A 19,378-nucleotide genomic window follows, 5' to 3' on the forward strand; every position below is an offset into this window, starting at 1 on the left:
TAATTACCAATGTCCTTATATATAAACAATTAAACAATTAAAACTCCATTGTCACATGACCAAATGAAAATCCCATTCATTCCATTTAAAACAAATAGTACCACGAACTTTTTGCAATTCACGTCCAAGTTTGACACTGAAAATATAGCTTACTTAGATGCACATTTAAACAAGAATTATGCTATGAATAGTTTTATTGCAAAGATATTCAGGAAAAAGACATATTCCAATACTTTCCTCCACTACACAAGTAGTCACCCTTTTCACCAGAAGAAGTCTGTCATCAAAGGCCAACTGGTAAGAGTGGCCAGAATGGTCAGCCTTGATGCCGACTTCTCTGATGAGTGTGAAACCCTTAGGAGTATGTTCTTACATCGAGGCTACCCTAAACCACTTTTAGATACTTTAATACAAGAAGTAACAGAGAGGAGACGTGATAACGTCTACAAACCTTTACTACCTGTAAAGAATGTTTTGTCTTTATAAAATTTGAGTAGCAGGACCGAGGACGATCTTATAAATATCCCCAAATTAATTAATCAGGATGTGACTCCAACAAACAATGAAAATAAAACAAATTTTATAACTACCTATAGTAAAGGTAGTCATGTATGCGTGGACATCCTAGAGAAAAACTGGGAACTGTTTAAAATGTATCCTCTAGTTTTTGAAAAATTGGGTGAGAGCCCTAAGGTTGTTTTCAGGAAAGGCAAGAATCTTAAGGCATCCTTGGAAAGTCACAATATAGCTTTAGTACGTAACCCAGGGATGTCGAAGTGTTATAATTGTAACTTTTGTAAACATGTGGAGGAAACAAACTGTTTTTACGTCAATGGTAGGTCTTACAAATTGAAATACAGATTCAATTGTAACTCTACTTTTGTTATTTATTTAGCTAAATGTACATTCTGTCCGGCTGTTATATAGGAAAAACAGAAATGTACGAACATTTATATGCTATTAAGAAATGCAAATATGAAAACGCTTTAGCTAAACACATATCAGTTTATAATAACCATGATTTCAATTTTGTGGCCATTGACTGTGCTAACATTGACTGTAGAGGAGGACAGAGGCCACTCAAATTCGAAGAGTTAGAATTGGTATGGCAAGTGAGGTTAAATGCTTACAGTCACCCTGGATTAAACGATTCTTGCTCTATAACTAGTGTGCTAAAATTGAATAGCCTTAAGAGGTGACTGGTTTTACATACTTGCATCAGCCTAGCTTTTGTAATGGGTTTAATTTAATGACCCACTAATGTACTAAAGTAGAATTATTTAGATTCATAATTGTATGGTTGTATTAACTCCCGGGTAACATGTGTTTGTGTGTAGTATTACCTGTGTTTATCGTCTAATTTATACCTATTTTAAGTCTCAAGATGAACTAGTTATTGTTGTTTTAAATGGAATGAATGGAATTTTCATTTGGTCATGTGACAATAAAGTTTTAATTGTTTAATTGTTTATATATAAGGACATTGGTAATTAATTTTACTTGTTTCTGAAGAAGTCAGCGGACGACTGACAAAGCTAAAAGAATAAACGTGCTGTTTTGGACTGTTTGGTTGCCTCCGTAGCTGTTTTTTTGTTTTTGCTTATCAGTTATTCGCCTAGTTGTTTTGTTATAAAAATAAGTTATTTATTAGTAACCATGCTTACAGTGAAATAGTATTGTGCTGCAAAATATATTTCTTTATCAGTGTTCAATTTGGAAGGCTTGGTGCTTTAAACAGACTATAGATGCAGTCATGGAAAACTCTGTGTCTCTGATTCAGCAGTAAACAGCCAACAAGACTTTGTGTCTTAAGAAGACTTTTAGACCAGTCCAGCAAGTTCCAGAACAGCACAGCACAGAAGCAGCACCTAAATAAATTAAAATTTTCAATTAGAAAACCTGTAATTCCCATCCCAAGGTATGTGTACCCTACCACACATTAAAAATAGCCGGCTTGCCAACATCAGTAAAACAATGCTGTTGCAGCAATAAAATTTAGCAGATCTTTGAAACAAGACAATAAATCCAAACAACAGTTTACTTTCTAATTACAGACTTCCAAGGTTGTGAAATTTTTACTTTTATGAACTAGGTTGCATGGAAATATGACTACAGTTTTACAGTTGTCTACATTCATCTTCATTTACCTACTTAACAAATTTAAATAAATAATAATAATAAATAAGGTCAATACTAAGGGATATATATACATACGGTGCTCTGGATATTATATATTACTGCTGAGATTGCAGGGCAAAGCAGTACTTACATGTTCCATATGAAGTATACAGGCACTGTATTGTGGACAATATATATATTAATACTGTGGGTGCATAGGCAGCAGTAAAGCCATAGTATTAGAATAGTCATATTGTGTCACCTTTGTTAACTGAGGTCCACTGTGCTGCATGCAAGGGATTGACATATGCAGTGTGAACCACTGCTACTAAGGTAGGGAAGGGACAATGCAGTTCTGAAACTTTCTGAAATACAGCACCTTTACCACCCATTCCTCTGTACCAGTGCTGATGCGCATCTCATGAGGGCTTCATTCTCCTGACAGCTTAAGAGAATGGAATCCTCCCACATTACAGATAGTTATAAAGAGCTGTAGCTAGCTATTTTGACATCCTGTCACCACCCCCCCCTCAACTTTAAGTTAAGGAGGAAAATAAATTAAAAAAGAACCCCCTAACCCAAGTGAGGAATAAAAACAGAAAATGCAACGAACAGCTTAATGAAGCTTATGGCCACACACAGAGCACTGAGTGTGTCAGCTATACTTGTAATTGCAGCCAGTAGCAGTTTTCATTTCTGAATATCGGTACTGCATATACCACACAGAGTGCTTGAAGCTTAAACCTTGACCATGAAAGCAAGTACTGATGATCAAGCCCCTGATGTCTTGCACCTGAAGTGGCTGCCCCCTTCACCCAACCCTAGCTACCCCTCTAAATCACTACAGTCAGCCTATGCATAACAGGACAGTTATGATGCTGTGGTGCTATAACAATGGCAGCAACAGCTCAGTAAACCTGTTCTAATTTGTGTGCCATATGAATGTGTGTTAATATACATACGGTATGTGTGTGTCTAATAGATGGCTATAGATATAGATGATGTGTGTATATATATATATATATATATATATATTTTTTTTTTTTTTTTTTTTAGGTATTCAATAGTTATATAATAGAAACCTAAAACCTGCTTTGTGTCTGTATTTATACTGTGTGCATTTACATAGCATTGCACATCAGAGCATTTATGTTGCTGTTCTACAGAAGCAGTAGGGACAACTCTGTGTGGGTGAAATGCTACATTCCTGATTGGCATATTAGTGCCCTTTGTGTATGTGTGTCTGTATATACTGGCTTCCTTGCAAAAGTCTAATTCCATTTTGCTCATTTTTATTTTGGATTTAAAGTGGGCTCCCTTGGATATATATTTGCTTACTAAAGATTGCATCATTGCAATGTTCCGAGTCTTGCTTTTTTGGGATTGCTGTTATTTTGAGAAAGAGTGGAACAGACATATGCAATTTAAATGTACATTTTGTTCCTTTTCTGAGCTGGTATGATTTTGGAGTTAATACATATAACTACAGAGGGTAAGGAAGGTGAAGAGCCTCACATGGGGGTGCAGCAGGGGTTTGTATATAAAAATAGGGATGGTGCAGGAAGGGTTAGTATATGTGACTAGGGATAGTGCAGGAGGGATTAGTATATATTAATAGGGATGGTTTAGGAATGTGAGGACCCTCACATTGAGAGAGCAGGTGTTAGTATATATATATATATATATATATACATATATATATATATATATATATATATATATATATATATATATATATATACACACACACACACACACACACAAAATATAGATATATGGTTTACTATCAAAATGTGGAACAGCACTTGTGCAAAAGTGGGATGGTCAAATGCATGTTTTCCAGTTTCTGTAATGCCGATCTGGAAATGTTCAAATCCACATTATCGAATGGTAGTGTGCTTTCACTAATATGGGATCAACGTTCTGATAACAGATCGGACTACAGTGGGGTTTGAGAAATTTACCCTCTTCCTCGCTGTAGCGCAATCTTGGAGTTGAAATACATAATAATAATATGGAGGTGGTGTGGGGGGGGGGGTGCAGCAGGGCTTGCCACCCTGCAAAAGCATTAGCAATAACATGGACTTTCAACACTGGAACTTCTGGTGTTCAAACATCAGTTCTGTGGTTACCATTGCCAACATTTTGGTAATTTTGTATTACTAAATTGAGAAAATGAATTTGATCAAAATGTGGAAAAATTTGTTGATTTTCCACATTTTAATAGTAAGTATATATATATATACATATGTAAAAGTAAGGAGGGTGTGACAGATGCAGAAAGAATTAGTACATATAACTAGGGAGGGAAGGTTCTGGGGAGGTGATGGTCTCTTACATGAAGAACGCAAGAAAGGTTAGTATATATAACTAGGGAAGATGTGAGGAGGTAAAGTTCCTCACATGGTAGGTATGAGATGGGTTTGTATATATAATTAGTGAGGGTGTTTGGAAGTGAAAACCTTCACATGGAGAGTGTAGGAGAGGTTAGTATATAAATAAATCAAGGGAGAATGTGTGGAATTTAAGACCCTTACATTACATAGAGGGTGCAAAAGCGGTTAATTTATATATAACCATGAATAATGTAAGGAGGGGAAGACCTTCACATAGAGGGAGTATGAGGGGATGTCAGATTTATCTTGTCTCTGTCTGGCAATGGAATGAGCAACCTAATGCATCTTAAGGACCTTTCCTCTTATAGGTTCATAGGAGATTACTAGACTAATGACTTAAGAGCCCTTACAAGCCTAACCAATATTATAATATTACCCACATTTTACCTAATTTATGATCCTTAGGGGCTAGAGGATGGCTTAGGTTTGTGCCTATGTCTCTGAGTATTCTACAGACTGCCCCAGTCCATAAGGGTCATAAGCACTACTCCAGGAGTGAATTTACGACTCTCCATCCATTGTTTCAAACTATGTTTGAATAAGGCAAGAAAAGGGCTCTGCTTAACATGAATAGGAAGCCTGTTCCAAAGAAGGGTCATTCTCTGAGACACATATCTGTCCCTCCAGCATGTTTGCTTAAGTCACAGGCCAGGTGTAGATCGTTAAATTAGGTGACCCTTGTGCTGCCAGTCTTATGAATGTGCAACAGCTCCATCAGGACTGGATTTGTGAGTGCCTTGTAAGTTAGACATAGGCCAGCCCTTAATAGCTGATAGGAGATAAATGGATAGGGCTTTAAGTCTATCTGCATAAGATGTGTTGTTTACAACCTGTATTTTCTTTGTGAGGAACCTCTGTGGTCACTCCAGCTATTGTCAATGCCTAGTCAAGTATATGCTAAAAGGTCCATTGTGCTTGAGTATTAGTCTGATGAGTGGTGAGTGCAGTAGGACCTTAACTTCCTTGGATCTAGACCCCATACCTTTACTTATAAGCTATGCCACATAGAAGGACTTCCTCACCATTGTGGACATGTGGCTGTCAAAGTCCAGGCTGCTATCTATTCGAATACCTACATCTGTCACCTCTGAGCAAATTGTTATGGGTGTGCTATTAATGTTGTAATTTGCAGGGGTATTTGACTTCCAAAAGGGTAGGATTATGCATTTTTTTTATTTAGTTTAGGCCATGGCTCTGGCACCAATCATTTGTGTGAGTCAGGCCCTTCAGAAAGATATCTATATTGTTCGGGGTTTCATTGATTCCCCCTACTTGCAATCAGAGTCAGATTATGTCAAACAGAGGCCTTCTACATTTGTCTTGACTACAGATAAGTATATTCCGAACAGGAGTGGTCCTTGCTCTGATACTGATATTGAATATAAACCAATATTGATAAGAAAACATTATATAGTGCACGACTCTTAGCACTTATGGAGAAAATGTAATTACAATGTTTAATATTTTATTTTTTAAATTGGATGTGATCATCTAGTTTATTGTTATTCTTCACAATTGTAGATTGAGGTTTTTTTGTTAATATTTTGAGTAAGGAAGAACATTTTAGTAGTACAGAGATTTTAACTTTAACTGAGTTTATGGATGTGGTTTTGAGTAATATTTTTTTTTTTCTATTTTGAAGGAGACTGTTTTTGCCAGGTATCTGGAGTAGCTATGGGAGCCATATGTGCTCCTATTTGCACAAACGTACCATTGGCAGAATGGGAGAAGCAGTATGTATTTAAGTCTCCTGGGTTTGGTTATGTATTAAAATATTTTAGATTTTTGGAGTTTTCGTGGAAAGTGTTTTAGAAGGTTTGAATATTTTTATTGATTTTTTTAAATAATATTACTGTTTTTTTAATTTACTTATGGATATAGCTATGATAAAATACATTAACTGGATGTCACCATTAGCAAAAATAGAGAATTGAAAAAAATATACATCAAGTATTCATCATAAGAAAACATTCTAATTCATTTTTATATTTCAAAAGCTATCACCCATTATTTCAAAAGGGAAATATTGTGAAGGGACAGATGGTGAAGCTTTTGCATTTGGTTATGGATGATGTTTTCTTTACAGAATTAAGTACTTTAGAAAAATCTGTGCATAGATAGGAGTTACCCCCCAAAAAAAGCTAATTGAGAAGGTTAAAAAATTGATAATAAGGGGTCAACATATAGATTTGCACCATTATTAGGAAATAATACTTCCCCTGAGTCCCACACTTTAAATGATAGAAATAAGGAAGGGAATTTAAATAAGTTAGGGCCAATGGTGATACCTTACAATCATGAAATACATGGAATATTTGAAATTATCAGGGAAGTATGGAGTTTAATTTTTAATCAAGAGAATAAAGAGAAGTTAGGGGATAACCCCCAGATTACTTGCAGTAGAGGGACAAATATAAAAAAGTATGGAAAAAAGACAAAATGATAGACAAAATTATTCAAGATCAAAAATGATTTAAGTGAAGGAACTGTAAATATTTCAAGTATGTCAACAATGGACCCTGCATTAACTTCCAAGATGGCTGCACATTGAGTAACAGCTTAATTCTATCTTTCTCAGTGTGAAAACAGAAACTCAGCAGAGAAAGTCAGTAAACTTGTGTTTATGGGCAAAGTTCAGTAACTGACTAGTAAGTGTACTGCCTGGATGCCAGGAAGAAAAATATACAGAGGACTTTGAAAAAAATCAGCTACAAAAAGTGAGGAAGAAACACTTGCTGGGGAAAGTTCTGCAGCTATTCAGGAAAAAGCAATGCAATGTCCAGACATGAATTTGAGTAACCTACAGGAAGGCATAAGACAATTGCACACATACCTGGTTAAAATAAATGAAACTCTGAGGGAGTATATCAACACAAACAACAAAAGACTGGAAAAAAATGGAAGAGGTTTTAAACAAATATTCAAATGAGATGATAAAGCTGAAAAAAATCAGAGGTCAAAATGAAGAAAAGGCTGGCTGAATATGAGACTGCTCGGGAAGAAATGTTGAGTACAGAGCACATAGAGAAAACCTGAGATTTTTAATTATACCAGAGAAGCTGGAAGAAACAGACTACATTAATTTTATGAATGCACAAATAAGCAACTGGACTGGTATTCCACAGTAGGAGATGTTATTTGAAAGGTCACATCATGTGTATGCTCCAAACCTGGCTATGAGAAAGCAGTCTAGTCCTTTAATAGTAAAGATGCAATCCAACCAGCAAGTACTAAAAGTGGGAGACAGCAGAGTGTTTGTGGAGAATGATTACTCATTCTACACCAGGCAGAAGAGGAGCAAATTGATTCCACTATTCGGGGAATGTCAAGACGTAGATGTGAGAGTCAAACTGCTGTACCCAGCTGTCTTCAAAGTATTCTTCTCTGGAGGGACAAAATCATTTTTTTTGATGAAGTGCTAAGGAGGAAATACAAAAGTTTGCCCAACAAAAAGTGAGCTGTGAAACAGAAAGATATTCTGCTTCTTATTCTTCTGGTAATAAAGTCCACATAAAGAATGTACCTGTAAAAATTTTCCAATGTTTCTTTGGAAAATGTTGAAGTAAAGGAAGGGAGCATGACAGTTGACTAGAAGAATCAAGAGTACATTGAAAGTGAAGCTGAGACAGGATTTGGGAGATAGAGATGAACAATAATAAAAATGGTAGCAATGTGGGATTACAATGCAGTAATTATATGTGTGAAATATGACAGAACAACATACTTCTCAACTCTCCAGATTTTTGCCTCACATTTTTGGTGTTTTCTTCATAAAATTTGTGGTTTCCTAGAAAATTATTGAGATTTTCAGTCACTAAATAATACTAAATAATGACAGATATTTGAGATTTCGACTTCATATCCTTCAGAAAATACACAGTAATTCACAAATTATTGTCCCTATTTTTGGGCCTTTATCCTCCCATTATTTCTAGCTTTGTCCAGATTTCTTGCACTGAGAGGTTGAGAGGTATGTAGAGCAAGAAAATCTGGAAATATTGGACTTTTTCAGAATTTGTTGGACTTGTGGAACTCTAAATCATATGCCCTACTTCATGTCATTAATGTTCAAAAATGCTTTGGGGAGGGGAGAGGAGGGAGAAAGTTAATGTAAGTTGTTGTTGTTGTGTCTTTCGGCTTTTCCCGGTTAGTGGTGGCCACAGCAGAACTCCGGTCCGCTAATGATTGGCAGTTGATTTTTACCTGTTGAGTTGCCGGCCCTAAAGCACAACCTTCAACGAAGGTATGCCCATTCACGCATGTCTCCACAGAAGACGCTCTAGCTGAGAATCGAACGGGACAACGTCTTGCTATGAGGTGACAACGCTACCGCAGCACCATCACTGCAGATAGAAAGTTAATGTAAGTAATGAGTTTTTTTCTTACTAGCACTATTTTTGTGGTGTATGGTTTTCTTTGCATGCTATAAAGTAAAGTTTTCTCAGTTGTTTTTAAGTGTAAAAAAATGACTATTATGAAGCTTTTTTCTAGCAAATACATGCATGCTCAGTAGTAATTCTGCAGCTGGTCTTCATGTTTCCATGAAACAGTCTGATAAAGAGAAACTGACTGCCTGTTCCTGGTGTCTCCATGGAGACAATCTGATAAAGAGAAACTGGCTATAGGCTGGCAGAGGTTGATTGGCTTAAGAAAAAAAAACTGAGAAGAGTAATTGGCTAGGACATAATGTTTTCTGAAGGCATTTAAGGGTTTTCCCAGCTGAAAGAGCTATAAAGAAAAGACAACACCAATTAGCACTTAGTAGAAGCACAGACTGCACCATGTGTCTTAGCATGTTTAACCTTTTATTTAGGTTAACTCATGTCTATGAGTGTGGCTGTCAGTTTGGGACCTTTGCACCTATTAGTGGGGTAAACTTCAGTATTTGAAAATGTAAACAGTTCTGTGTATTAATATTAAATGAATAGGTTTTATGATGTATTGGGGGTGTTTGTTTTTTTGTTTGAGGGTTTCAATAAAATGAAAAGTTTTGTAAGATGTGACATAGGCTCAAATGGATATGACAAGAAACAACTGTATAACAGTTCAACCTGTAAAACAGTGTATGCATGCAATACAAAAGCTGGAACTATACATTTAATGAATAAATGTGCTATACATAAAAGGTGGGAATGATAACTTTTTAATGCAATGATATTTTCTGTAATGTCTTTAAATGTCAACGGTCTCATAGATAAATACAAAAAGAGAGGGTAGTGAACTATATTAAAAAATGTAGAGTGCAACTAGTTATGTTACAGGTGACACACTTAGAAAGAACTGAACATGTGAATTTGATAAAGAAAGGTTTTCAGGATGGTTATTCGGTGAGGAAAAGAAGAGTACTTATATTAATTGCAATAGGAGCTCCAATAGTGATAGAAGAGGATAAAAAAGATACTAATGGCAGATTTGTAGTGCTAAGGGGCTGCTGGCAAGGGAGGAGGATTACACTGGCATGTATTTGTATACCTCCTAAAACTGCTATAATGGAGCTTAAGAAAATTCTAGAAGAAATAATGAGTTTTCAGCAAGGAATTCTACTTATAAGTGGGGACTGGAATTTTATTTACAACAGTGAAGATGTGTCTGGGGTGCCCAGAAAGGAAAGTATAACAATGGAAAGTAGACTTTTGAAGAATTTTATGAAAATATTTGACATGGAAGATGTGAATTCAGTATTAGGAGTTTGGAGTTAATTAACATATTATTATTGAAGATATAAAAACTGGCTAGGCTAGACATAATTTACATTTCACAGGAACATGTCCATTTAACTGAAGGCTTTGATACACACCGAATAACTATTTCAGATCATGCACCAGTAATAACTAAAATAAAAAATCAAAGTAATGAAATAAAAATGAGACACTGGCACTATCCCACCTATCTGTTGGAAAGACAGGAATTTAACAAATGGTTAGTGGAGGTTATTTAGGAGCTATTAGAGTGGATATAAATTTCTTCTAGAATATAGCTAGGGAGTGGGATAAAATTAAGGTGCAGTTTAAAAATAGGGTGGAAATTAAAGGGAGTTATGATTAAGAAGTAACAAGAATTATTTAAAGGGACTGACATGTTAAAGTATTGCAGAATAGGGGGAATCTTACAGAACAAGAACAGGATCAACTGCAGAATGCTAAGTAGGAAATAAGGGTTGCCTCTATAGTATGCATGAGTTTAGAAAAATTGTTGTTAAGCAACTGTTTTTTTTTTTATAATAACAGTAGAGCACAAAAACTTTTAGCACAACAACTCAGGCAACAGAACGTAGAAAGGGCTGTCACCAAGCTTAGGAAGCCTATAACAAGGAAGGTAACAAGAGATCCTATAGAGATATTAGAAATATTTTGGAAATTTTATGAAAGTCTGTATAAAGCAGAAAAAATATGGAAATCAAGAAAAGATACAAATGGAAATATTTATGGAAGAATTAAATATGCCAAGTTTAGAAGCAGATGAGGCTCAATTACTAATGGTTAGGATAGGAGGAGATGAGATAAAAATTGTGATGTATAACCAATCTACAGGAAAGTCCCCAGGGGTATATAGTATTCCTGTGAAGTTTGGAAGCTAGGTGGGAAGAAACAGATAAAGAGCTGAAAGATTTTGTTTAACAGTATTTTAAGAGGTGGAGAAGTACCACCATCCTGGAAGAAAGCAATGGTCGCTGTAATACCTAAAGGGGGTAAAGATCCATCAGATCCAGCTTCATACAGGCCCATTTCAATACTAAACCATGATTATAGTGTTCATGTCTATAATGACTAAAAGAAAAACAAAACTAATGTCAAAATTGATAGATATGGATCAGTGTGATTATGTAGAGAGGAAGCAAGCATTTGACAACATTAACAGAACACTGATGAGCCAGAGGAAAGCAGAATTTAAGAAGATACCATTGTTGTTGCTGGGTCTTGATGCAGAGAAAGCATTTAACAGAGTAAGCTGGGACTTTATGAGAAGGGCAATGACGCATTTCCATTTCCTGAAAAAAATTACAAGGTTGATTAGGAAGATATATGATGGATCAGAGGCAAAAATTAAAGCGGGTGGGGTCCTCTCTGATAATTTCTGTTTGAGCAGAGGATCCAGACAGCCGTGTCCTCTTTCCCCTTTGCTATATGCAGTATATTTAGAACCACTGGCAAAGAAAACAAGTGACTCAGAAATTCAAGGATATAATTGGTATGGTAGTCAAGAAAAGCTGGCTGTATTTGTAGATGATATTATTTTATACCTGAAAAAAACAGAAAGAGACATTGCAGTGCTGTGGAACATTTTGAGACAGTTTCAAATCTTTTCGGGATGCAAAATAAATTAAGCTAAAACAAAAGCAATAGCGGTAAATTATGTACCCACAACAAATTGGTTCAGCAATATCCATATTTGTGGGGACATGATAAAATGAAGTGTTAAAAATGATTCTGGTATGGCAGCTAAGGATATGTGGAAAGAGACTAAACAAAAGATAATACAAAAACTGAGAAAATGGAAGCTTTATTATATGGATATGGATAGTAAGATACAGTCAAAATGTTTTTAGTCCCTTTAGTCTTATGAGTTTTTAACCAGATTGTTTAATGAAATCTTGGAAAGTCAGAGGATGCCTGAGGAGTGGAGAAAAAGTATTTTGGTACCTATTTTTAAGAATAAGGGTGATGTGCAGAGCTGTAGTAACTACAGAGGGATAAAACTGATCAGTCACAGCTTGAAGTTATGGGAAAGAGTAGTGGAAGCTAGGTTAAGAAGGGGGGGGGATGATTAGTGATCAGCAATATGGTTTCATACCGGGAAAGAGCACTACAGATGCGATGTTTGCTCTGAAAGTGTTGATGGAGAAATATAGAGAAGGTCAGAAGGAGTTGCATTGTGTCTTTGTGTACTTGGAAAAAGCATATGATAGGGTGCCTAGAGAGGAGATGTGGTATTGTATTAGGAAGTCGGGAGTGGCAGAGAAGTATGTAAGAGTGGTACAGGATATGTACGAGGGTAGTATGACAGTGAAGTCTGCAGTGGGAGTGACAGATGCGTTTAAAGTGGAGGTGGGATTACATCAAGGATCAGCTCTGAGCCCTTTCTTATTTGCAATGGCGATGGACAGGTTGACAGATGAGAACAGACAGGAGGCCTCATGGACTATGATGTTTGCAGATGACATTGTGATCTGTAGTGAGAGTAGGGGCCAGGTTGAGGAGACCCTAGAGAGGTGGAGATATGCTCTAGAGAGGAGAGGAATGAAGGCCAGCAGGACTAAGATAGAATATATATGTGTGAATGAGAGGGAGGATAGAGGAATGGTGAGGATGCAGGAAGTAGAGTTGACAAAGGTGGACGAGTTTAAGTACTTGGGATCAACAGTTCAGAGTAATGGTGAGTGTGGAAGAGAGGTGAAGAAGAGAGTACAGGCAGGGTGGAATGTGTGAAGAAGAGTGTCAGGAGTGATTTGTGACAGACGCATTCCAGTAAGAGTGAAAGGGAAGGTTTACAAGAGAGTAGTGAGACCAGCTATGTTGTATGGGGTGGAGACAGTGGCACTGACAAAAAGGCAAGATTCAGAGCTGGAAGTGGCAGAGTTAAAGATGTTAAGATTTGCACTGGGTGTGACAAGGATGGACAGGATTATTTATTTATTTATTTATATTTGTTGACCGGGAGTGTCCGACTGGACGTAGGTCCATTTTCAGCGGAGGCCCGGGGAGAAAAGCTCCACAGTTAAAATAGACAGACATTAGTTACATTGGATTACATAGCGATTAACAATTTGCATAGCAATTACTTACAACATATTTACAGATGAAGACCATAGTACATCAGTAGACAACTAGAATCTATCTGTGAAGTACTTAACAGACATTAACAAATGTTACAATAAGATGTTCCTGCTGTATAATAAGTACTAGGCTTATGAGCATCTGAGCTTGCTATAATCAAGGTAGTTAGTGGAGTAGAAAGAAAGGTAGTGGTTGGATGGGGTGGGTGATATTAGAGTGAGAGCTGCAAGGGCATAGCCAGCATGTTTTTAGGTGCGCTTTTAGTAAAGTTTTGAAGTGGGTGCATGATGGTATGGAGGTAATTGTAAGTAGGAGGGAGTTCCATAATTTGGCTATGTTGCAAGAGAATAGTGCTTCACCAGCAGAGTTATTGGCTTTAGTGATCTGCAAGTGATTTTTGTTGCTGGATCTTAGTGGTCTGGTGGTGCAATAGGGTTGGAGTAGATTCTGGAGGGATGGGTCATTTGGTGGATGGTTTACTAGTTTGTGGGTGAGTGAGAGTTGATACCATTGAAGGAGGTGAGGGAGTTCAAGCCAGCCCAGTTCAGCAAGTGAGAGACAGTGGTGACTATGGTAGGATGCCCCTGTGGCAAATTTGGCGATTTTGTTGTAGCAGGTCTCTAGCTTGTTTAAATCGCATTGCCTTAGGTTGGTATATATTGGAGAGGCATAAAGTAGGGTGGAGATAAGATGGGAATTTGCTAGTGAAATCTTTGCTGCTTTGGTGAGAAGTTGCTTATTTCTGTATAACGCTCCTAATTTTTTGTGGACTTTTTTTATGGTCACGGATATGTGAATGTCAAATTTTAGTTTATTGTCTATTTCCACTCCTAGTAATTTGTTGTGTTCAGTTGGGTATATAGTGGTGTTGTCTTTTGCTGTGATGTTAAAGTGAGAGTTGTTTTGAGTATGTTTGGTGGGTTGGAAGATGAGTAGTTTAGTTTTGTTTGGGTTGAGTATTAATTGGGCATTGGATAACCAAGTTTCAACAGAGGAAAAGGCTTCCTGTGTGACTTTTTGCAGTTTGGGTAGGGACTGGGCTGAGCAGATGATGGTTGAGTCATCTGCGTATTGTATGAGTGTGCCTTTAGCAATTAGGAATCAGTATATTAGAGGGACAGCTCAGGTTGGACGGTTTGGAGACAAAGTCAGAGAGGCGAGATTGCATTGGTTTGGACATGTGCTGAGGAGGGATGCTGGGTATATTGGGAAAAGGATGCTAAGGATGAAGCTGCCAGGTAAGAGGAAAAGAGGAAGGCCTAAGATAAGGTTTATGGATGTGGTGAGAGAGGACATGCAGGTGGTTGGTGTGAAAGAGCAAGATGCAGAGGAGAGGAAGAAATGGAAACAGATGATCCGCTGTGGCCGCCCCTAACGGGAACAGCCAAAAGAGAAGAAGTCTTATACACAGGTCAGGCATATTTTTATCAACCAGAGGAGAAGTTGTGGGTAACAATTAATAAAGAGCTGAAGAACTTTAATTGGGAGGGGAAGATGGCAAGAGTCCAGTGGGATAAACCGATTTTTCCAGTAGAACAAGGCAGATTAGGATTACCCAATTTGAATGGGTATTTCAGAGCTACACAGTTAAGGCTCCTATACATAGCACAAGCAGAAGACTATAATTCAAAGTGGAAAGGGATAATGATGAAACAGGGAGGAAACTCAAGAAACAAGGAGAGACTGGCATTTTGGATTCAGGCCTTTAAGGAGAATAACAATAATCATGCAGAATACTATATCCATAAAATTGAAGAAAGTATTCCAAGAACTAAGCCAACATGGGAATGGAGAAAGGAGATTTTGCCAGTAGGGATGACTGCAATTAGCAGTATAGAAAAAAGGCAAGAGGTGGCTGGAATTTATTGGAGAAAACTGGTAAAGGAACAAAGGTATTGAGAGCAAATACCTAGAGAGGGAAAAATAACAGAGTGGGATGAGGCCAAGAAGATATTTGGACTGTGGGCTAGAGACTGCCTTCCCTACCAGGGATCAGTATCAGTGTATAGGCAAAGAGAAGGGGATAAGGGAATCTTAAGAGAAAAATCTGCTCTGATAGAGTTTTTAGATAAATCTAGAACAGAAGCTGCTGTTAAAAAAGGAACAATTAGTATGGCGTATAAAATATTGCATTTTAACTACAAGAATCAATTGGAGGAAGTTAGAAAAGATTGGGAAGAGAAACTGGAGAAGCAATTTACTACAGAATAATGGAAAGACATATGTATGGCTTCCAAGTATGCATCAAACTCCAGAATGTTTAGAATCTTTCTTGGAATTGTTTTCATATGTATTTTTATACTCCAAGCAGACTTCAAATATTTTTTTCTTAAACAGATGTCAAATGTTGGAGTTGTGATTGGGAAGAAAAAGGTAACTGGGAACATATGTTCCGGGAGTATATTGAGTTGGCAAGTTTTTTTTAATTCCCTATAGAGTACTCTGCCAGAAATACTGGGTGAGCAAGTTGCTATAACTAAGGAAATTATTCTTTTGAGCTGGAACACGGGATCTGAAATACCTAGGTATAGTAAGCCTTATTAAATTAAATTTTTTGGTTGTCAAAAAAACAAATACTAAAAAGGTAATCAAAATAAAATAACAACTGTATTTGAAGTATTTAATATTATAAAAGAGATAAATGAACTGTAAGGAGAAAGGAATAAGCAAATTACATATAAATACATGGAAATTGTGAGAACAGTACATGCAGAGTAATGTTCAGGAGGAGGAATGAGATTTAAAGGAAGGCAGTAATTCAGCAATTTATGTAATAATATTGAACTGATAATAGTTGCAAAGAAAGGAAATATATGTGATGTATAATGTATATAAATGGAAAAAATGTTAATGTGGTTTGTTTTCTTTTCTGCTACTAGATGTTTGCCCATATTTTAAGTGAAAATTTAATAAAAAGTATTTAAAAACAAACAAATAAGGACTTCTGTATGAAGGAGAGCACCTCCAGTCTTTCTTTGCAATTCAGATCTTTTACACTCTTGGTCTTTTTAGTTACTAACCTATGGTGTCTTTCCAATTGCTTGATATATTTTGTAAGGTGTATTCCCTAAGGGGGCATTGTACTCAGTGATGGGTCGAACCAAAGCAGAGAACAAAGAGATGAGGACTTATTTTGATCTGAAAGAAGTACTGTTTGCTAGGAGCTGTGCAAGGTGAAAGGATTTCCTAACCACCATTGCAACATGATGGTCAAATGTACGAGAGTTGTCCAGCCAATTGCCCATCACTGGTGACCTTTTCATTTTGAAGTGGTGTGTTATCTATGCTATAAACTAGGAGGTCCTTCCAAAATGCAACAGTGTTGCAATTTTTAGCATATAACTACAGCCAATTTTTAGATCAACAGCTATTGACAAGTGTAAACTCATGCTGGAGTGCATGTGTGTCAGGGGGGACTTGACAACAACTCCCAGCTTACAATCATCTACTCCTCATTTTTTAAGTAGAGGTCTGAGAAGCAGATGTTGAACAGAAGAGATCGCAGCACAGATACTCGTGGAACTTCACTTACCACCCTCATGCTCTCAGAAGACATACCCTGTACTCTTACTGTATGGGTACTGTCTCTTAGTCCTTTGGCAATCCACCTAACTGCATATGGGTCACTTTGGAACTCTTTCATAGGTTCATAAGGTCTATATTGAATCAGCGAATGCTTAAAAAAGTGAACGCTGATTCATTGACCCTATTTCAGCAAAGGCTGAAAATCCCAAACACCCGGAACAGCAAATTTTTTCTCAGGGAAAAAAAATTGCTGGGCCAGTTTCGGGAGTTTGCCATTTCCTCCACTGTGGTCCAATCTCAGAGTTGGTATATTTAAGTAGGGGGGCACAGCCCCCAACATTGGGGGGTGGAGGGGCAAATCCTTCCACATTAAATACTCTTTTAAGTTTTTTTTTTGTTTGTTTTTTTTGTGGAACAGCGATTTTTTTTCTTGGGAAAAAAAATCGATGTTCCGAGTGTTCGGTAATTTCAGCATTCGCTGAACTAGGGTCGATGAATAAGCATTCACTTTTTTAAGCTTTCACTTATTTAATATAGACCCGGTTCATAGGTAGGTACTAGGCTATTGACCCCAGGGCCTATATAAGCCTAGCCAGAAAGGGTATCCTGGCTTTCGCCACCCAAGAAAATTATTTTCCTGTGCCTCTGTCAAGCAGAGCCACAGAAGTGATCCCTGGGGTGACTTTCCTATTTCCCATCCAGTCGTCAAGATTTTTCTTGAAGAGTGCTAATGAGGAGCTTTGTTTGATATAGATAGGTAGTTTGTTCCAGAGTATGGGAAGTCTCTGGGATAGGAATCTATCCCTCCAGCATGTTCTGTTTATTGTTGTAACAAGGTTTATTATCTGTACTGAATGCCTTGGCAAGGTATGTTGTGTGAACATATCGAGCCCTTTCTAAGTTCACAAGATTGATTAAATTTGATCGACCCCTGATAAAGCCAAACTGCTGGGAGTTGAGTCTGATAAGATTTTTGATATCATAGTTAAGTAGGTCAGTTATGATACATTCCATGGCTTTGATTATAACACTTGTTATGCTGATGGGTTTGTGATTCCTGGAATTTGTGATGGAGCCATCCTTGTGCAGTAGCATCACTACAGCTTTGTGCCATACTTCTGGTGCAAAGCCAGTTGCTAGACTCAGGTTGAAGGATGGGCCAACCAATGCTTGCTTTACTGTTGTTAATTAGATAGCCAGATATGGTGTCAGGTCTCATAGATGAAGTATGCTTCATTTTGGTGAGTAACTTCATTACAGTCTTTTTTGTGATAGTTGGTGGATTGATTCCATCAAGGATAAGAGGATCTGGAATAGATGTCTCTGGTGTGAATGAAACCCATATCCTTAGGCAATAAAGACCTATGTTCCATGCATAATTGGGCAGTCCCACACCTAGTAACATCCATTATGTTACTCTTAGGGTCAACACACCACAGCAGCAAAGGATAAACAGCATTGGTGACAACTTGAGGAAATCCATATCATTATGGAGGTACTAAAGACCAGTGGGCAATGCCTCTTTAGTAAAGGTGGTCCTAGACAGACAGAGTGTGCTAAGGTGTAGAATCAAGGAATGCGAGATGTAAATGCCCTCATAGGGGGTTGGAATCCCTGAAGCTCCAGCTCACTATCAGATCCTCATGTAGAACCTTTGCAGAAGGACAGGGCAGTGCTGGACACTGGCATACCTAGTGTACAGCCTCTGCAGAGGGGTACCAATGAAGTCAACAATCACAGCTGCCTCCCAATACACACAATGTATTGTTTGTGCAGCAGCAAATGCGTCAGGTCAATGGCCACAGGCTACCTTTACTGACAGCCATATAGAGATAGTGATAGTACTGCAAGGTATAAATGAAGGTATCTCACATCACTGTTGGCAATACATAGAAATGGTGGAGGTGTGGAGCAGTGTCATGATGATTGTCCTGCAGAGCATGATTGGTCATACTGCATCCATATCAGCCCTGTCCAAACTCTTTTGATGACACATGGCATATACAGCTGTGCAAGACAGAGGTCAGGTCTACATAAATGGGGATCATGGTGAACAGCCAAAATGGTGGCCCAGTCAGGTCTAGCACTGCTGGATGTGTAGCCCTCCGTGGGTCAGTGTGTTGGATGTTGTATTACCTCGACATCTTGGGAAAATACCTCACAGTCCCATTCACAGAGACACAGAATGGGCTGGTTTCTGTCAAGAGTCTCAGAAGCAACACATATGTCACATCACCATAGCACAGTCATACTCTTGTGATAGCACTCATCCCCATTCTTGTGGTGATTCACTAACCCAGTCATTATAGGAGTTTCTGTAGGACATACCAAATATTATAAATCCCAAAATAGATACTTGTGGAACTTCACTCACCACCCTTATGTTCTCTGAAGGCACAACCCTCTGCTCCTACTGTATAAGTCCTGTCTTAAAGCCCTTCGGTGATCGACCTAATCATACCATGGTCTACTTCCTCTACCCTGTCCCAGATAATAGCAGGCTCAGTGACAGCAGTAAAACATGGCATCTGCAGAGGTGAAAAATAAACCCTTGTTGAAAAAATG

The sequence above is a fragment of the Protopterus annectens genome, chromosome 2.part0 (genome assembly GCF_019279795.1).
Source record: "Protopterus annectens isolate FY-2018-M chromosome 2.part0, PAN1.0, whole genome shotgun sequence".
In the NCBI taxonomy this organism is placed as follows: domain Eukaryota; kingdom Metazoa; phylum Chordata; order Ceratodontiformes; family Protopteridae; genus Protopterus; species Protopterus annectens.